Source organism: Ahaetulla prasina, chromosome 1 (assembly GCF_028640845.1).
Source record: "Ahaetulla prasina isolate Xishuangbanna chromosome 1, ASM2864084v1, whole genome shotgun sequence".
Classification (NCBI taxonomy): Eukaryota; Metazoa; Chordata; class Lepidosauria; order Squamata; family Colubridae; genus Ahaetulla; species Ahaetulla prasina.
Genome location: NC_080539.1, coordinates 27,084,714 through 27,107,205, shown reverse-complemented (window position 1 = coordinate 27,107,205; position 22,492 = coordinate 27,084,714). Strand labels below are relative to the sequence as shown.

At 40.8% G+C, this 22,492-nt stretch overlaps 1 protein-coding gene across 6 annotated transcripts in view; it reads left to right on the top strand.

Moving 5' to 3' along the window:
- The window catches only part of MTMR4 (myotubularin related protein 4), a 64,230-nt gene that overhangs the window by 15,476 nt on the left and 26,262 nt on the right, over positions 1–22,492 (top strand). The window lies entirely within an intron of this gene.

Here is a 22,492-nt window from a genome sequence, read left to right as displayed (position 1 = left end):
GCAACTATTACCACCTATGGATTTCTACTTTTATATGAACTCACAATAACCTAGATAATCCCAATTCATACATTTAGAACAGGGGTGTTAAACTCACGGCCTGCGGGCCGGATGCATCACGCGCTGGCCATGCCCACACCCGGTTTAGTGAAGAGGGGAAAAGTTGTGATACATCATGTGACACTGCAAGTTTGTCAGCCCTGATTTAGAAGGTTGCAACTTTTCATAGAACTCATTCTCTGATTCTTCCATTATCACCATTCAATGAAGTGTAGCCTAATGCAACTATTACCACCTATGGATTTCTACTTTTATATGAACTCACAATAACCTAGATAATCCCAATTCATACATTTTGATATTCTAATGATTTCATTCATAATTAAAACCTACCGTTTACTTCCCTGAACATATTTATGAATTTTGTTCTACAGAATGAAACTACTTCATTCAAACTTATTTTGCAGTTCATTCATTAGTTCATTCACTATATATTCCTTTTTAATTAGGTTGCAATTTTCATATGCCATGATCTTCTCTGTGTGGGCCCACAGATACTGACTTCCCATTATGGCATTATGGCATTTTCACGTAATGGTTTTTAGTAAGCTAAAGAATTTGTAGGCTTAGTTACCTGTCCTCCCATTAGTATTACCTGCTAATGGGAAGGTCTGCAGCAATTGGCCAGTATGACACAAGTGCACCAAGGTCTAGTTTTATTCCAAGTATGCTTACACAATTTATGTGAGGAGCTGTTTCATCCCAATGGGATTGGCCTGCCCCACCTTGGCTGACAGAAGGGACATGCTGCAGACCCTGTTGGTCAAGGAATTCTTGCTAGCAGAGTCCACGAGGAGAGCCTTTTCCTCCATGGCTTCCACCCTCTGAAACATTGTGCCCCTCGAGTTGAGATCCCCCCCACCTGCCCACAATTGTGGCCTTCTGGAAGGGCCTTAAAACTTGGCTCTGCCGATTGGTCTGGAGTCCTGATGGAGGTATTCTATACTGGAGGTGATTAGTGAATTAGAAAAGATTCTACAGCCACCCCATTGTATATTACTTCTTTCCTTAGCCATCTTTGCTAATTTTAATGTTAATATTTATCATTTTAATATTTTAATGTTTTATATTGTTGTTTTTATTTTGTAAGTTGCCTAGAATCGCTTGGTGGCTAGATGGCAGAATATAAATTTAAATAAATAAATAAATACATTCTATGGAAACTGATCTCTAATCTAATCATGTATTTTTAGTGATGCATCAAGATTTTACAAAAAGTTGATGGTTGAAATTAAATGATAAACTTCAAAAGAAATAAATGTGAAAATGTTTATTTAGATACAAAAACTGAAAGTGTAGATATAGGATGGGAAGCATCTACCTCAGAAGCAGAACATGTGAAAATGGTTCTGTGTCCTCAGTGAATTCAAGCCATACATAATACAGTTCTTTTGAAAAATTATATAATTTTCAGACTGCATTAGCAGAAAAGTACTGTTTAGCTTACAGGTAGTAATAATCCATTATTCTTTGTTAAGCTATATGTGGAATGTTAAATTGAACTTTAGGTGCTGCATTTTAAGAATAGTTGCAAATACAGGTAATCCTTGATTTACAACAGTTCATTTAGTGACTATTCAACATTACAGTGGCACTGAAAAAGTGACTTATGACTGCTTTTCAGACTTACATCCATTGCAGCATCCCCATGGTCATGTGATCAAAATTCAGACACTTGGCAACTGACTCATATTTAGGACGGTTACAGTGTTCTGGGGTTATATAATCACCTTTTGCGACCTTGATAGTTTTGTTTTATAGGGTCAAGGTTTAGTAAAATCATACTTAGTATCATAGATTATATTCATCATTGTCAGTCCTTAGATGCTGTGCACCAGCAAGATATAGCTAAAAAAATTGTCCACGTCACTTACAAATATGACAGTAGAAAATAAAGAGAATTTCCTTTTTATCTGCGGGTGATGGGGCCCAAAACTGAAATAGGTGGTGGCAGCTTAAACAAAAAGGGTGATAATGCTACACTTGGAAACTGTCTCTGAGGAGTCTAGCTATTAAAAGAACTATGGTATCAAGTGCCCAAGAGAAGGGGTAAATATTTGAACCAGAGAGAAAGGGCTTTTGGTACTACACCATCCTGGATTGCTGAATCTGTTTTGAGCAAAAAAAAAATTGAACCAGATGACTGCCAAAGTTCCTTCCAACTGTGATTCTATGAAAATGCACATTAACTTAAACTCTTTGACATTTTGTGTTTCACACAAAGCCTACATCAATAACTTTCTTAAGCTGAAGATTTTTAATATAAACTGTACTCTGCCCACTGTGCATATTCACTCCTGCTCCTGTCATTTTTTTTAAAGCGCTGCATAAGTGGGGCATTGGAAGCATTCCGGATCTCTTTTAAGGTCATTTTTCTTTGTCTGAATCATCATTGGCTTTCAGAAGAGAAAAAAAAATACCTTAATTGTCTGTTGGGAATATTGAGATCCTTAACATTTGTGCTATTCTTCCTGCTAAACTCTCAGACTTATGACTTACAGGTAGTCCTTGACCTATCTGAAACTATGGCAGTGCTGAATGAATGGTGGTTATGAATGGTCCTTGAGGTTCCGGCAATCCCAGCATTGCTGCAGTCCCATGATTATGATCTGGGTGTTTAGCAACTGTTTCACGTTGCAACATCCCACAATGACATGATCAACATTTGCAGTCTTCCTCATTGGCTTCCCCAGAAAGTCAGTGGTTAAAGGTTGCAAGTCCCTGGGGTAAGTCTCCCCCACCTGTGCATCATTTTTCTGGCCCTCTGCATTTGCACTATGCTTTTCATGTATCTCCACGCCATGCCTCTTGTGCACTCCTGCACATCCTCCCCAAACTCACCACACCTTTACTCATCCCCTTCACACCTCTAGCACCTCGCAGGTGGCTGGAAGGAGAGCAAGGGACAGAGCACATAGCACATCAGGGCAGACAATGGGGAGGCAGTGTGTGTGAAAATGGGAAGCCCGCGGCTGCCACTGCCTCCCTAATGCCTGTCCCAATACTCTGCCCACTGCTCATTTGCTCGCCCACCTGTCCAGCTCTCCCTCTGGCCACCCACAGAGTTATCCTCATGGTGAGTTGGCCATGTGGAGTTGTCTTGCAGCAACTTGGCAGTGGCAACTTGGCACAGGTGAGTTGTGGCGAGGCATCCCATTCCACAAACAGGACAGATGATCTTGAGTTTCAGAAAACTTTGGAGGAATAATAAGAGTTTTGAATGGCATTACTGTATATAATTCATTTTACATCTGTGTCACCAAATCATTAAAAAATTAACTACGATCTACAGCCGTGATGGCAAACCCATGGCATGCATGCCACAGGTGGCATGCAGAGCCCTCTCTGTGGATACACGTGCCATCGCCAGCTGCTCTTCTGGTTTCCAGCATGCATATGCACGCCGGCCAACTGATCTTCACACGTGCGGAAGCCCTGGAAACCCAAAGACCAGCTGGCTGGTGTGCATTTGCACTATGCTTTTCATGTATCTCCACGCCATGCCTCTTGTGCACTCCTGCACATCCTCCCAAACTCACCACACCTTTACTCATCCCTTCACACCTCTAGCACCTGCAGGTGGCTGGAAGGAGAGCAAGGGCAGAGCACATAGCACATCAGGGCAGACAATGGGAGGCAGTGTGTGTGAAAATGGGAAGCCAGTTTCACTTCACTTAACAACTGCAGTGATTCACTTAACAACTGCAGTGATTCACTTAACAACTGCAGTGATTCACTTAACAACTGCAGTGATTCACTTAACAACTGCAGTGATTCACTTAACAACTGCAGTGATTCACTTAACAACTGCAGTGATTCACTTAACAACTGCAGTGATTCACTTAACAACTGCAGTGATTCACTTAACAACTGCAGTGATTCACTTAACAACTGCAGTGATTCACTTAACAACTGCAGTGATTCACTTAACAACTGCAGTGATTCACTTAACAACTGCAGTGATTCACTTAACAACTGCAGTGATTCACTTAACAACTGCAGTGATTCACTTAACAACTGCAGTGATTCACTTAACAACTGCAGTGATTCACTTAACAACTGCAGTGATTCACTTAACAACTGCAGTGATTCACTTAACAACTGCAGTGATTCACTTAACAACTGCAGTGATTCACTTAACAACTGCAGTGATTCACTTAACAACTGCAGTGATTCACTTAACAACTGCAGTGATTCACTTAACAACTGCAGTGATTCACTTAACAACTGCAGTGATTCACTTAACAACTGCAGTGATTCACTTAACAACTGCAGTGATTCACTTAACAACTGCAGTGATTCACTTAACAACTGCAGTGATTCACTTAACAACTGCAGTGATTCACTTAACAACTGCAGTGATTCACTTAACAACTGCAGTGATTCACTTAACAACTGCAGTGATTCACTTAACAACTGCAGTGATTCACTTAACAACTGCAGTGATTCACTTAACATCTGTGTCACCAAATCATTAAAAAATTAACTACGATCTACAGCCGTGATGGCAAACCCATGGCATGCATGCCACAGGTGGCATGCAGAGCCCTCTCTGTGGATACACGTGCCATCGCCAGCTGCTCTTCTGGTTTCCAGCATGCATATGCACGCCGGCCAACTGATCTTCACACGTGCGGAAGCCCTGGAAACCCAAAGACCAGCTGGCTGGTGTGCATTTGCATGCTGGCCATCTGGTCTTCGAGTTTCCGGGGCTCCGGCACACACAAAGACCAGCTTTGCCAGAAACCAGAAGACCAGGTGGCCAGCACGCAGACTAGTCAGCTGGTCTTTGAGTTTCTGGGGCTCCGGTTTGGGCACTCGGTGCCGAAAAGGTTCGCCATCACTGATCTATAGGAACACCATGATAGACTCTTAGCAACCGCAACCATAAATCAAAATGATTTGTCCTAACCTGCTCTTTCAAGTCTCCCAATGTGCACTCATTGTCATCATAACTGAGTCCATCCATCTTGTTGTCGTCCTCTTTTGTTCCACCTTACATCAGATCAAAACTGCAACTTTGCTAAATTGTCTTGGAAGGTAGTCCTCAATTTACAATTTGTTTAGTACGCGTTCAGTGTTACAGTGGCACTACAAACATAACTTATGACTGGTTTTCACACTTATGATCGTTGCAGCATCCCTTTGGTCACATGATCAAAATTTGGACACTTGGCAACTGGTCGAAGGTCAGGTATTTGGCGTAAACCCGGGGAAGTTCGTTCCAGAGGTGGGAGCCCCACAGAAGGATCTTCCCTGGGGCCGCCAGCCGACATTGCTTGGCGGACGGCACCTGAAGTCCCTCTCTGTGAGGCGTCTGGTCGGTGGGAGGCATGAGGTAACAGCAGGCGGTCCCGTAAGTACCCAGGCCCTAAGCCATGGGCGCTTTAAAGGTAGTGACCAAAACCTTAAAGTGCACCCGAAAGGCCACAGGTAGCCAGTGCAGTCTGCGCAGGAGCGGTGTTACATGGGAGCTACGCAAAGCTCCCTCTATCACCCCCGCAGCTGCATTCTGGACTAACTGAAGCCTCCCGGTGCACCTCAAGGAGCCCCATGTGAGAGCATTACAATAATCCAAGCGAGAGGTAGCAGCGCATGAGTGACTGTGCACAAGGCATCCCGATCAAGGAAGGCGCAACTGCCGAACCAGACGAATCTGGTGGAAGGCCCTCCTGGAGACGGCTGTCAAATGATCTTCAAACGACAGCCGTTCATCCAGGAGAACACCTAAGTTGCGCACCATATCCTTTGGGGCCAATAACTCGCCTCCAACAGTCAGCTGCGGCTGCAGCTGACTGTATCGGGGTGCCGGCATCCACAGCCACTCCGTCTTGGAGGGATTAAGCTTGAGCCTGTTTCTCCCCATCCAGACCCGTACGGCTTCCAAACACCGGGACAGCACTTCAACAGCTTCGTTGGGGTGGCCTGGGGTGGAAAAGTACAGCTGAGTATCATCAGCGTACAGCTGGTATCTCACCCCAAAGCCACTGATGATCTCACCCAACGGCTTCATATAGATGTTGAACAGAAGGGGCGAGAGGATCAACCCCTGTGGCACCCCACAAGTGAGGCACCTCGCAGTTGACCTCTGCCCCCCTGTCAACATTGTCTGCGACCGGTCGGAGAGATAGGAGGAGAACCACCGATACACGGTGCCTCCCACTCCCAATCCCCCCAACTGGCGCAGCAAGATACCATGGTCGATGGTATCAAAAGCCACTGAGAGGTCTAATAGGACCAGGGCAGAGGAGTAACCCCTGTCCCTGGCCCTCCAGAGATCATCCACCAACGCGACCAAAGCTGTCTCTGTGCTGTATCCGGGTCGGAAGCCGGACTGGAACGGGTCTAGATAGACAGCTTCATCCAGGTATTGGGGTAGTTGCCACGCCACAGCACTCTCTACAACCTTGCAACAAAGCGAAGGTTGGAGACCGGACGATAATTACCCAAAATAGCTGGGTCAGGAGCGGTGTTACATGGGAGCCACAGGGTATCCTCATGGTGAATTGGCCATGTGGAGTTGTCTTGCAGCAACTTGGCAGTGGCAACTTGGCAGTGGCAACTTGGCAGGGGCAACTTGGCAGTGGCAACTTGGCAGAGGCAACTTGGCACAGGTGAGTTGTGGCGAGGCATCCCATTCCACAAACAGGACAGATGATCTTGAGTTTCAGAAAACTTTGGAGGAATAATAAGAGTTTTGAATGGCATTACTGTATATAATTCATTTTACATCTGTGTCACCAAATCATTAAAAAATTAACTACGATCTACAGCCGTGATGGCAAACCCATGGCATGCGTGCCACAGGTGGCATGCAGAGCCCTCTCTGTGGATACACGTGCCATCGCCAGCTGCTCTTCTGGTTTCCAGCATGCATATGCACGCCGGCCAACTGATCTTCACACGTGCGGAAGCCCTGGAAACCCAAAGACCAGCTGGCTGGTGTGCATTTGCATGCTGGCCATCTGGTCTTCGAGTTTCCGGGGCTCCGGCACACACAAAGACCAGCTGGCTGGTGTGCATTGCATGCTGGCCATCTGGTCTTGAGTTTCGGGGCTCCGGCACACACAAAGACCAGCTGGCTGGTGTGCATTTGCATGCTGGCCATCTGGTCTTCGAGTTTCCGGGGCTCCGGCACACACAAAGACCAGCTTTGCCAGAAACCAGAAGACCAGGTGGCCAGCACGCAGACTAGTCAGCTGGTCTTTGAGTTTCTGGGGCTCCGGTTTGGGCACTCGGTGCCGAAAAGGTTCGCCATCACTGATCTATAGGAACACCATGATAGACTCTTAGCAACCGCAACCATAAATCAAAATGATTTGTCCTAACCTGCTCTTTCAAGTCTCCCAATGTGCACTCATTGTCATCATAACTGAGTCCATCCATCTTGTTGTCGTCCTCTTTTGTTCCACCTTACATCAGATCAAAACTGCAACTTTGCTAAATTGTCTTGGAAATTTACAATTTGTTTAGTACGCGTTCAGTGTTACAGTGGCACTACAAACATAACTTATGACTGGTTTTCACACTTATGATCGTTGCAGCATCCCTTTGGTCACATGATCAAAATTTGGACACTTGGCAACTGGCTCATATTTATGATGGTTGAAGTGTCCCAGGATCACATGATCAAAATTTGGACACTTGGCAACTGGCTCATATTTATGATGGTTGAAGTGTCCCAGGATCACATGATCAAAATTTGGACACTTGGCAACTGGCTCATATTTATGATGGTTGAAGTGTCCCAGGATCACATGATCAAAATTTGGACACTTGGCAACTGGCTCATATTTATGATGGTTGAAGTGTCCCAGGATCACATGATCACCTTTTGTGACCTTCTGACAAAGTCAATGGGGAAGCCAGTTTCACTTCACTTAACAACTGCAGTGATTCACTTAACAATTGTGGCAAGAAAGATCTTATAAACTCACTCAACAACTGTCTTGCTTAGCAAAAGCAACGTTGGGCTCAATTGTCATAAGTCGAGGACTATGTGTATTGCAATCGCTGCATGTTCCATTTTAGTGGAAGTGTTAAATTATTTCTTTCCAACAAATATTTTGAAATATGAAAGATCATATGATAGCAAATCCTTTGTGTTTATGTGCACCTTTGAGTCAGACTTGATTTCTGGCATTTTTCCGGAGAAGACCACATAAGTACATTAGTACTATTAGTACATTCTTGACAGCATTTTTGGAAATTGTTTGCTACTGATTTTTTCCTAGGGCTGAGAAAGGGTGACTGGCAATCATTGAAGGTAGGATTCACAGCCTCACAGTTTCTAGCGCTTTACCTTTAATTGATATGTTAAACTGGCTCTCAAATTCTATTTATTGCTTGTTTTTCTAAAGTTTTATGAATTGATGCAGCATATGAAAGTGCTTCCTCTTCTTCACTTCTAAATTTGTTATTACAAGTAAAGAAAAAGAAAAGTACATTTTTCTTTGGATAAGTGGCATTCAAGGGTATAAGAAACTGGTTTGACTAAACAATTAATACAGCTTCAAATTTTTTTTGAAGAACCTTAAAAGTAAGAATGTCATAGAGCATGACAGCATCTAAATATCTTGCTTGATCTCAAAAGAGTCAAAGCTGGTTAATATTTGAATGGAAGACTATTCATTCAGGAAATCCCAAAGCTATGGGAAGGTTTGTTTTCTTTTTAAATGGAATGGCAACTGACTCCCCTATTGTTGTCAACAAAAAATTGAGGTTTGATTGCTGAATGCAAAAACATCAGTATATCATGGAAATCAAATATGCAGGAGTATAAGTGGAACATGGTTCCAAGAGTAAGGCATAAGACAAAGATATATGGTATTCTCTTGATTGTTTAGTGTCATCATCATCAACCACATCAATCATCATCATCATCATCATCATCATCATCATCATCATCATCAACCACATCAATCATCATCATCAACCACATCAATCATCATCATCAACCACATCAATCATCATCATCATCATCATCATCATCATCATCATCATCATCATCATCATCATCATCATCATCAACCACATCAATCATCATCATCATCATCAACCACATCAATCATCATCATCAACCACATCAATCATCATCATCATTTTAGCCATAGTCTATCCGCTGCAGGATGAAGGCCTCTTCCGCATGTTTCCAACCAGTATGTTCTTGAGCTTTCTTTTGCCAATTGGACCTATAATACTTGTTGATGTTGTCTATCCATCTCCTTTAGGTCTGTTTCATGGATACTTTTTATCATTTTGTTCTCTAATCCAAGTACAGGTCTTTCTATCTTGTCTTGTAATGCTGAGCATGTACCTTTCCATGGCTCTTTGCACCACTCGTAGCTTTTGTACTATTAGTACATTCTTGACAGCATTTTGGAAATTGTTTGCTACTGACTTTTCCTAGGGCTGAGAGGGTGACTGGCAATCATTGAAGGTAGGATTCACAGCCTCACAGTATCTAGCGCTTTACCTTTAATTGATATGTCAAACTGGCTCTCAAATTCTATTTATTGCTTGTTTTCTAAAGTTCTATGAATTGATGCAGCATCCCTTTGGTCACATGATCAAAATTTGGACACTTGGCAACTGGCTCATATTTATGATGGTTGAAGTGTCCCAGGATCACATGATCAAAATTTGGACACTTGGCAACTGGCTCATATTTATGATGGTTGAAGTGTCCCAGGATCACATGATCAAAATTTGGACACTTGGCAACTGGCTCATATTTATGATGGTTGAAGTGTCCCAGGATCACATGATCAAAATTTGGACACTTGGCAACTGGCTCATATTTATGATGGTTGAAGTGTCCCAGGATCACATGATCAAAATTTGGACACTTGGCAACTGGCTCATATTTATGATGGTTGAAGTGTCCCAGGATCACATGATCAAAATTTGGACACTTGGCAACTGGCTCATATTTATGATGGTTGAAGTGTCCCAGGATCACATGATCAAAATTTGGACACTTGGCAACTGGCTCATATTTATGATGGTTGAAGTGTCCCAGGATCACATGATCAAAATTTGGACACTTGGCAACTGGCTCATATTTATGATGGTTGAAGTGTCCCAGGATCACATGATCAAAATTTGGACACTTGGCAACTGGCTCATATTTATGATGGTTGAAGTGTCCCAGGATCACATGATCAAAATTTGGACACTTGGCAACTGGCTCATATTTATGATGGTTGAAGTGTCCCAGGATCACATGATCAAAATTTGGACACTTGGCAACTGGCTCATATTTATGATGGTTGAAGTGTCCCAGGATCACATGATCAAAATTTGGACACTTGGCAACTGGCTCATATTTATGATGGTTGAAGTGTCCCAGGATCACATGATCAAAATTTGGACACTTGGCAACTGGCTCATATTTATGATGGTTGAAGTGTCCCAGGATCACATGATCAAAATTTGGACACTTGGCAACTGGCTCATATTTATGATGGTTGAAGTGTCCCAGGATCACATGATCAAAATTTGGACACTTGGCAACTGGCTCATATTTATGATGGTTGAAGTGTCCCAGGATCACATGATCAAAATTTGGACACTTGGCAACTGGCTCATATTTATGATGGTTGAAGTGTCCCAGGATCACATGATCAAAATTTGGACACTTGGCAACTGGCTCATATTTATGATGGTTGAAGTGTCCCAGGATCACATGATCAAAATTTGGACACTTGGCAACTGGCTCATATTTATGATGGTTGAAGTGTCCCAGGATCACATGATCAAAATTTGGACACTTGGCAACTGGCTCATATTTATGATGGTTGAAGTGTCCCAGGATCACATGATCAAAATTTGGACACTTGGCAACTGGCTCATATTTATGATGGTTGAAGTGTCCCAGGATCACATGATCAAAATTTGGACACTTGGCAACTGGCTCATATTTATGATGGTTGAAGTGTCCCAGGATCACATGATCACCTTTTGTGACCTTCTGACAAAGTCAATGGGGAAGCCAGTTTCACTTCACTTAACAACTGCAGTGATTCACTTAACAATTGTGGCAAGAAAGATCTTATAAACTCACTCAACAACTGTCTTGCTTAGCAAAAGCAAGGTTGGGCTCAATTGTTGTCATAAGTCGAGGACTATGTGTATTGCAATTGCTGCATGTTCCATTTTAGTGGAAGTGTTAAATTATTTCTTTCCAACAAATATTTTGAAATATGAAAGATCATATGATAGCAAATCCTTTGTGTTTATGTGCACCTTTGAGTCAGACTTGATTTCTGGCATTTTTCCAGAGAAGACCACATAGTACATTAGTACTATTAGTACATTCTTGACAGCATTTTTGGAAATTGTTTGCTACTGACTTTTTCCTAGGGCTGAGAGAGGGTGACTGGCAATCATTGAAGGTAGGATTCACAGCCTCACAGTATCTAGCGCTTTACCTTTAATTGATATGTCAAACTGGCTCTCAAATTCTATTTATTGCTTGTTTTTCTAAAGTTCTATGAATTGATGCAGCATATGAAATTGCTTCCTCTTCTTCACTTCTAAATTTGTTATTACAAGTAAAGAAAAAGAAAAGTACATTTTTCTTTGGATAAGTGGCATTCAAGGGTATAAGAAACTGGTTTGACTAAACAATTAATACAGCTTCAAATTTTTTTTGAAGAACCTTAAAAGTAAGAATGTCATAGAGCATGACAGCATCTAAATATCTTGCTTGATCTCAAAAGAGTCAAAGCTGGTTAATATTTGAATGGAAGACTATTCATTCAGGAAATCCCAAAGCTATGGGAAGGTTTGTTTTCTTTTTAAATGGAATGGCAACTGACTCCCCTATTGTCAACAAAAAATTGAGGTTTGATTGCTGAATGCAAAAACATCAGTATATCATGGAAATCAAATATGCAGGAGTATAAGTGGAACATGGTTCCAAGAGTAAGGCATAAGACAAAGATATATGGTATTCTCTTGATTGTTTAGTGTCATCATCATCAACCACATCAATCATCATCATCATTTTAGCCATAGTCTATCCGCTGCAGGATGAAGGCCTCTTCCGCATGTTTCCAACCAATATGTTCTTGAGCTTTCTTTTGCCAATTGGACCTATAATACGTTGATATTGTCAATCCATCTCCTTTAGGTCTGTTTCATGGATACTTTTTATCATTTTGTTCTCTAATCCAAGTACAGGTCTTTCTATCTTGTCTTGTAATGCTGAGCATGTACCTTTCCATGGCTTTTTGCACCACTCGTAGCTTTTGTATTAATTGTGAAGTTAGTGTCTATGTTTCACCAGGATATGTTAGAGTAGGTAGCATACACTGATCGAAAACTTTTCTCTTCAGACATAGGGGGAGGTTGTTCTTGAAAATTATGGTTAGCTTGCCGAATGCCTGCTAATCACACTTAACACGTTGTTCAATTTCCTTTATTGTATCACCTTCCATTTAGATTTGTTGGCCAAGGTATATGTAGTGGTCTACAACGTCTAGTTCTTCTCCAGATATAATTTTTTTCTTTCATTGATGAATTTATTAAACATAACCTGGTTCTTTTTCAGGTTTATTTTTAAGCCAAATGGTTCTCCTAATTGTTTAGTATATTTATGGATTGTTTTTCTAAAGTTCTATGAATTGATGCAGCATATGAAATTGCTTCCTCTTCTTCACTTCTAAATTTGTTATTACAAGTAAAGAAAAAGAAAAGTACATTTTTCTTTGGATAAGTGGCATTCAAGGGTATAAGAAACTGGTTTGACTAAACAATTAATACAGCTTCAAATTTTTTTTGAAGAACCTTAAAAGTAAGAATGTCATAGAGCATGACAGCATCTAAATATCTTGCTTGATCTCAAAAGAGTCAAAGCTGGTTAATATTTGAATGGAAGACTATTCATTCAGGAAATCCCAAAGCTATGGGAAGGTTTGTTTTCTTTTTAAATGGAATGGCAACTGACTCCCCTATTGTCAACAAAAAATTGAGGTTTGATTGCTGAATGCAAAAACATCAGTATATCATGGAAATCAAATATGCAGGAGTATAAGTGGAACATGGTTCCAAGAGTAAGGCATAAGACAAAGATATATGGTATTCTCTTGATTGTTTAGTGTCATCATCATCAACCACATCAATCATCATCATCATTTTAGCCATAGTCTATCCGCTGCAGGATGAAGGCCTCTTCCGCATGTTTCCAACCAATATGTTCTTGAGCTTTCTTTTGCCAATTGGACCTATAATACGTTGATATTGTCAATCCATCTCCTTTAGGTCTGTTTCATGGATACTTTTTATCATTTTGTTCTCTAATCCAAGTACAGGTCTTTCTATCTTGTCTTGTAATGCTGAGCATGTACCTTTCCATGGCTTTTTGCACCACTCGTAGCTTTTGTATTAATTGTGAAGTTAGTGTCTATGTTTCACCAGGATATGTTAGAGTAGGTAGCATACACTGATCGAAAACTTTTCTCTTCAGACATAGGGGGAGGTTGTTCTTGAAAATTATGGTTAGCTTGCCGAATGCCTGCTAATCACACTTAACACGTTGTTCAATTTCCTTTATTGTATCACCTTCCATTTAGATTTGTTGGCCAAGGTATATGTAGTGGTCTACAACGTCTAGTTCTTCTCCAGATATAATTTTTTTCTTTCATTGATGAATTTATTAAACATAACCTGGTTCTTTTTCAGGTTTATTTTTAAGCCAAATGGTTCTCCTAATTGTTTAGTATATTTATGGATAAAAAAATAAGAAATGTTCATAGTGATCTTAGTAGTGTTATAGTTGAGGATGCATGAGTATTTTTATATGTAGTTGAAACAGTTGCTGTTGGAACACCTGAATGATTTACAGTGAAAGTTAAATGGTTTGGTAGCTCAAGGGAGATGGATCTAAAAATTAATTGATCAAAAAACAAAGTACCTACAGGAGATAGAATGAACAATTGCAAATTATATATAAATGATGAAAATCTAAAGCAAATGAATGAATTTGAGTGTTTTGGTAAAATGTTTATAAGACAGGAAAAATGGATAAAGAATTTTAAGATATGCAAACTATGATTGAAAAGTAGTGAGTAAATTGTGTTCTCTTGCAAGGAATAAATGCCTAAATAAATGAAAATGGCTGTGTGTAAGGATATTCTTCCTACTACTTTGTTATATGGTAGCTCATATTGAATGTTAAGAAAAACAAAAAGTAAGTTGTATGCATTGAGAAATTTAAGTGTATGTGATAAGGAAGAAAAGAAAAGAATGAATGAGTACTGAAAGAATAAGGATTGAATCAGTAGTGGGTTCCACTTACCTTCGCTCCCAGTTCGGAGCTGGGAGTCCACATGTGCACAGAACCTTCTGCATATGCAAAGCATCTGTGATGCCGTCTGGGCAGGTGGGTGGAGCCTCCTGCCGCTGCCTCTACCGGTTTGCCTGGACCAGGGCGAACTGGTAGAAACCCACCACTGGATTGAATACAAAAGTGAATGACCATACAAAGGAAAGATATGAAATGTATATAGAACTACAGCTAATGAGATTCATGCAAATTTAAATATTAACTTTTGAAAACTTGACTTTTCCAGAAGGCTTTTGGGGACCAATGGTAGATTTACAGGGTCATATAAACATGTAAATATATATTATGTATGTCAATGTGTGTGCATTTGTGTGTGTATCTTTGTGTTTTTTACTGCCTGATCTTTTGTTGAAAAGTAAACTGTATTTTTGCTTTAATTGTTATTTTAACATCTGTAAACTATTTGGAGTTCTCAAGGATGGAGGCATAGAAAAATTGTAAATTTATCTTTAAATTATTTGGCTTGTTATTTCTTCCTCCTTTTCTATGCTCTGCACAATGTTGCTTACCTTGAAAAGGAATAATGTGATGGATATGTATCGGGATGGGTTCTACTTACCTTTACTACCAGTTCACAATGGGAATGTGCACGCTTGCGCTTCTGTGCATGCGCAGATCTTTAAATATGACATCAGGGCGGGTGGGCGGAGCCTCCCACCGCTTTTACTACCTGTTCGCAAGAACCGGAGAGAACCGGGAGCAACCCACCACTGCTATGTATGTTTGTAGAAACTGGCAGTTTCTCTTGGGTCTTCAAAGGTGATGGACTTCTTCCTGTGTTTTTTGTTTAATTAGAATTTTCAGACAGACCACCTCTCAAGTGTGGTACAAGGATGGATTTTTTGTATTATGAGGGGATTGATTTAGATCACCTTTGTAATCCCTTTGTGATTCTGTAGGTTTGCCTCTGAGTTTGTAACAAACCCAAAGAAATCCCTTCCCCTATACCTACCACAGGTATAGCTTTTGAAAGCCAGTTTAGAGTAAAACTTAGGTATTATAATATTTTAAAATTAATTTGGTCTATTTAATGTCTGTCCCAGAAAAGCTTTAGCTGTAGGTCAAAGTGAAAATGAAAATGTACAATTTGTGTACACAGTTGTTGCCTGATTGTGTCAGGTTTTCTGTGAACTGGGGATGTTTCTGAGATGTCAGCTGTATATTCTTTGGCACATAGCCAGAGGAGATTGCAGGCCTAGCTAGCTATGCAGCAGAGCTGGCAGATCCTCTGTCCCTTTGGCAGAGCTCTGCCAGCAGGATTCCCGTCCTTACTGTGGGAATACAAGCACCAAGCTGAATTCTTACTGCTTCTTTCTCTTACTGTAATATACTGAGCTAGGCGGCGGCTGCTATTGTTCCCAGACATTCCTGCACATGCTGCCTGGCTGCTAAGCTGCATACCAAACAGTCTTGTGCTGTAGCCCCACGATAGAGGACAATGAGAATTGCAGAGCCATGAATTCTCCTCCGTAGGCTGAAGTGATGACTCCATTTTCTGTGTTTGCTGTCAGGGAACCCCTAGCATGGCAGAGCTTCATCTTGGTTTCATCAGAGGGAGGTGGAGTCTCTCTTCCTCCTCCTTCTCCCGCCTTTCCCTCCCCTCCATTGTCGGCAGCTGCTGAAGCAGCCAGCGCACCTGCTCCCGTCTCTGGCGACAGAGATGCTCTAGCCGTGCTTAGGAGGTTGCTTTTCTCACAGTCAGTCTGCCTGAGCCATTTATGCCAAAGGGGGCAGGGGGAAGCAATGCCACTCGCATGCCCCAGGCACAACAAGCTGCTTTGGAAATGACCATGACTATGCCGGGCCGTGTCTCCTGTTCCATGCTGAACTGCTTTGTAAGTAGGTTCCCTGTTTCCCACCCTTTTCTTCTCTCCACTGACTGCATGCAAGGGTGCTTCTCCGTCTGCATTTCTCTCTGCAGTTGATATTTTGGGGTGGGGGTGGAGCGGTGGAGCCAGGAAGAAAATGTACTGTCTGCCTGGAGACATCTGGCCCTTTTTACGGCTCTCCCTAATGCTTGGGGAGTGGCTCTCCTTCCCCATTCTTCTTCCTTATCTTAATTTTACGTGCTTCTTGTTCATATCCTAGTTCTGTTTTTGAATAATACGTACCTCGTTTTTACCTGAACCTTAGAGGTTCCAGTTGGGGATGCCAAATTTATTCCAGTGACCTCACTGAAGAAAACTGTCAGAGCAAAATGTAAAAGGAGAAGTTTGGTTTTCATAATGTAGGGCATCAGTGTATTCCAGTATATTGATGTTGGCCTGCTGAGAGCAGGTTCACATTCACCTACAGAACCTGTGATTCCCACTTTCTGGCTGCTTTGTGCTTCACTGAATCACAGCCACGTAGCTGCCAAAGAGATGGCTTAGGTTTACTGAGACTTGGGTCTTCCTATTAGAATTCCCCACTGTGCTTGCCAGCATGTATTAAATCCTTTTGTGATATAAGGGAAGATGGAAAGTATGGTGCTTAATACTTCATACCCACTTCATATCAATTGAAACTGGCCTCATAAGGTGGGCAGCATTTGGCAGCATTTCTCAGTACAGTTACTCAGCATGGTGCTCTACTAACCTCTGGCCTCCTGAGTACATCCTGCTAGGATTCTGACATGAACCCGATGAGAAAAAAACTTGAGGAAGAAACATAATAAGAATAAAACTTATCTGAAAACATGAATTTGTTGGAAAAGTCTTGGGAATGTTTGCTGGGAGGCATAAGGGTTCTCAAGGTTAGTTGGTTGTTTACAATGTCATATAGGTGAACAGTTGTCCAGATTCTAGCTTTGATGATATTGTGTTGGTGCCCAAGATACACAGAACCTGTCTGTTGCTAGTATGTCTGAGAAGAGGTTTAAATGGACAACTGTAGGGAAACATTTGTTCAGTGATAGAGCAGACACAAACGTTAAAAGCGTGACAGAAATTGTATGATTCACTTTATCCAATTGGCACGATAATTAATAAGAGTGCTATATATGCAGGTTAATAAAAGGGAATAGATGCAAAAGACTGATCTGACCCCTGAGATTTCCCTGGAGGTGGTGGTCTCAGGCTTTATAGGCCTGGATCTGGTCAGTGCCTAAATGGGAGGCCAGTTTAGTTTTATTTACTGTAAGTAGCAGGATTGAGAAATATAATGGAGAAATATGAACCATTTCATAGGGCTCTGAGGTTTAATTTAATTAAAATATGAAAACCTGTGCTATTTATGGGAAAAAATATTGAGTACATATTTAGATGAGAGAAAAGTGACATTAGGTATCTATGAAGGGGTGTGTGCCTGTGTCTGTGTAGTAGCTTTGGCACAGCCTACAATGTTTATAGTTCTAGGACCCTTATGATAAAGTGTGTGTGAACACACATAGTTGTAGATTAAGAATAGTTTTATAGTTCTATATGATGGGATGTTTCTGAGCATATCTGTCTGTCTGCTTGTCTCCTAATAGTAAAATGTCATTGGGAATGATAAGAATGAAGTACTTGGCCTTTGCGTCCATCCATTTGTATTTTAAAATTATGATCAATCAAGATGTTGAGCTCTAATACACAACACACACACAACTCCATTATGCTAAGAGTATTCCTATCATGAGTTAGGTGCTATCAGCTTGAATCTCATTCATTGCTACTGACATACTGCGTATCTTATGTTTGCACAAGCAGTATGCAAGATATATCGGATAGTAATTTGTAGGAGAAATAACTTTTGACTAGAAATAACAGTTGTTTAATATATATCACCCTCTTAAATTTTAACTCGATATTACTAAAAGCAACTTTCTCCCTGATTTTTATTTTATTCAGTCATCTGACCTTTTTTCCTCAGTTTCAAATGGCTAATATTTTTTAATAAAATGTGAATGTATTGATATTGTGAAATATTAATGTGAGCAAAAAAAAAAACCCTTTGTGAAATATTTAGAATGATTGATGTACATTTAGTGTTGAATTTCAAGGGAAGGGTTGTCTGATTTTCAAGAGGTTTTTTTAAAAAAAATATTTAGATGAACTGATAATTTATTAATATCTGAGGGCAGAAGTGATTACTGGATTAGCAGTAAGCAACTCTATATTACTAATTAATTTTACTCCCCTGGCCTTCAAGAAAGGCATAAAAACACATGCTTTCTTGGGGTGCACAGAGAAGCACATAACTGTAGGGCTGTTTCATTAATTTTAACATTCTTCCTTCTTTTAACTTTTATATACTGTTTTTTATGCTTTTAATATTTTATTGTACACTGTCCAGAGTCCCTATGTGCGGGAGATGGGTAGTTATTAGATATGATAGATAAATATAAATAAATTCAGTTATCAACTTCAGAAAATAGTGTCTCCAGTTTCAAATGGAAATGTTTGTATCTATAATGAGCTAACATTTTATGCTAACTCCACAAAAGCTTTACCATTTTTTAATCGGTGCACTTAACGTTATTTTAATAAAGCTGGTTTAATGCTGCTCTTAGCGATAATAATGGCTTATATCTGGCAATGAAAATCTTATATCTGGTGAAGAAAAATGAAATATTGTTCCTGTTACATACATGAAATAGGAACTTTTCAGGTTACTGGACCACCTATATCAGCATGATCTACATCAGAAACATATATCAGGATGAAAATTCTCATACAAAACTATTTTATACCAGGTCAGAGTAATAATCCATCAGCCCCAATATTTTTAGGCAGACATTTTTCCTTGTCCTGCTTCCCCTCCCCCTCCCCATCCCGAAACTGGGCCTCTTCAATGTAGTGCATATGCACTTAAAGTTCAGTGCTGGTCCTATCAACAAAATCCAGGATTAAATCCATTTTCCTCTTAGTATTTTCTAAGAAGAAATACCAGGCATTATAAGAAAATCCATAGAATTTAGAGCCAGATAATATGATTTGCAAATATGTGTAATGCCTTGATTTCTTAGGTATTCTTTTTAGAGGTGAATATTTATCCTTGAATAGTTTACTTTTTTTCCCAAACAGTTTTAACAACAGAGAAATCTGTATCCATCATGATCATGTAAAAATATGCAGGCTAATCCTGGGGCTAGTTCTGAGAATTTGAAATATTTTCCAATCATGCAAAGCTCCTATAGCTTATTTACTTAAGAGCTTCTTCCATACACTGAAAAAATTTGATTTGAAATAGAAGAATGCAATCTCACCTAAGAAACTGCCTGAGGGGCTTTCCTGGGTAAATAAGAGCAATGTTAAGGAAACATTATTGTTTAGAATTTTAAAAATCCCTACTTTATGCAAATCAAGATAATAAATTTCTGCTAGACTAGAAAAAGTGACAGGAACTATCCATAGAACAAATCTAGCTCACTTTAATAACCATTTAGTCTCACCAACCTCTCTTCTATAGCCTTATCAGAGATGGTGTGATTTGTTGTTAACAATACTGATAATATTCACTTTCAGGACCTATTGTGGATTTTTCAGAGGTATTTTATTTATTATTATGGGAAACAGGAACATGGATTAGGTGATCATTTTGAATATAATCCCAGAGGGGTCCGCTTATAATTATAATTATTAAAATAACTTGCTTGTGATAAATCTAGTTCTGAAAGATCCTTGGATTGGCATCGTTTAAATGTGTTAATAAAAGTATGGTTGTTGAAATTATAATAAAAATATTTTTTTTAAAAAATAGAATATCAACTGGAAGACTATAGTGGACTTCGATTAGGTCAGAAACCTAAGTTTGTAGGGGAATATCGGAAGATCCCATCCTCAAGTAGAGGTTAGGCCAAAAGTTTCAATTGTAAAATAGAAATACAGAAATAGTTCCACTGTAAGCTAACGAAATTTAGCTCCGTTTTTCCAAATTGTTGTTAATGCTGTTGTGGCTGCTGCTACTATTACTACGCTATGTCATTTTTGTACATTATAAATGCTTGTGAAGCTAGCGCTGGCCTATTAATTATAAGAAGGAGCTAAAGAGACACTGTTGGAATTGCTAGTTGATTAGGAATGGTTATATTAGTTTGCCTTTAATCCCAAACTGGTTTATTGTACATCTATATTAAGTTTAGTAAAAGTATTAAATTATATTTAGTTTTAGTTTTAGTTTAGTTTTATTTAGATTTTTATACCGCCCTTCTCCCGAAGGACTCAGGGCGGTGTACAGCCAAGTAATAAAACCATACAATATACACATTAAAACAAAAAACTTAAAACCAAGCATAATTATATAAATGGTCGAAATTTAAAACAGTCAATTTTAAAACCCTAAAATTTATACATAGCCCCAATAAAATTTAATAAAACTTTTAAGCCAGTCCCGCTTGAATAAATAAATGTGTTTTCAGCTCACGGCAAAAGGTCCGAAGATCAGGCAATTGGCGTAAACCAGGGGGAAGTTCGTTCCAAAGAGTAGGAGCTCCAACAGAGAAGGCCCTACCCCTGGGGGCCGCCAGCCGACATTGTTTGGCGGACAGCACCCTGAGTAGACCCTCTTTGTGTGAGCGTACGGGTCGGTGGGAGGCATAAGGTAACAACAGGCGTTCCCATAAGTACCCGGGTCCTAAGCCATGGAGCGCTTTAAAGGTGGTAACCAAAATCTTAAAGCGCACCCGAAAGACCACAGGAAGCCAGTGCAGGCTGTGCAGGAGTGGTGTTACATGGGAGCAACGTATGGCTCCCTCTATTACCCGCGCAGCTGCATTCTGAACTAGCTGAAGCCTCCGGGTGCACTTCAAGGGCAGCCCCATGTAGAGAGCATTGCAATAATCCAAACGAGAAATGACAAGAGTGTGAGTGACCGTGCATAAGGCATCCCGGTCAAGGAAGGGGCGCAACTGGCGGACCAAGCATACTTGGTAAAAGGCCCTCCTGGAGACGGCCGCCAGATGGTCTTCAAACGACAGCCGTCCATCCAGGAGGACACCCAAGTTGCGCACCCTTTCCATTGGGGCCAATAACTCGCCCCCAACAGTCAGCTGCGGTTGCAGTTGACTGTACCGGGGTGCCGGCATCCACAGCCACTCCGTCTTGGAGGGATTGAGCTTGAGTCTGTTTCTCCCCATCCAGACCCGTACGGCTTCCAGGCACCGGGACAGCACTTCAACAGCTTCGTTGGGGTGGCCCGGGGTGGAAAAGTACAGCTGCGTGTCATCAGCGTACAGATGGTAACTCACCCCAAAGCCACTGATGACCTCGCCCAGTGGCTTCATATAGATGTTGAACAGGAGAGGCGAGAGAATTGACCCCTGAGGCACCCCACAAGTAAGGCGCCTCGCGGTCGATCTCTGCCCCCCTGTCAACAACGTCTGCGACCGGTCAGAGAGATAGGAGGAGAACCACCGATAAACGGTGCCTCCCACTCCCAAACTCTAACCGGTGCAGCAAGATACCATGGTCGATGGTATCAAAAGCCGCTGAGAGATCTAATAGGACCAGGGCAGAGGAACAACCCCTATCCCTGGCCCTCCAGAGGTCATCCACCAACGCGACCAAAGCTGTCTCCGTACTATGACCGGGCCGGAAGCTGGAGTGGAACGGGTCTAGATAGACAGATATGGATATTAGGTGCTTGGAGAATGTATATATATATATATACAAGACATCTTATCAACACTATATGTGGGTTGTCCATATGACAAAAGTGGGGATATAGTGGTTAGGAGAATGGACACAAAATAAAGTATTCTGATTAATATCTACCCTCATTCATGTAAGTTCACTGGGAAACTACAGGTAGTCCTTGACTTATGACCACAACAGAGCGTAACATTTCTGTTGTTAAGTGAAATATTTGTTAAGTGAATTTGCCCCATTTTATGACCTTTCTTGCAACAGTTGTTATGTGAATCACAGCAGCTATTAATAACACAGTTGTTAAATGAATCTGGCTTCCCTGTTGACTTTGCTTGTCAAGAGATCATAAAAGGTGATCACATGACCCTGAGACGCTGCAACCATCATAAATAGGAGTCAATTGCCAAGACCATATGGCCATGGGGTTGCTGCAGGAGTTGTAAGTGTGAAAAGTGGTCATAAGTCACTTTTTTCAGTGCCTTTGTAACTTTGAACAGTCACTAAGTGAACTGTTGTAAATCAAGGACTACTTGTA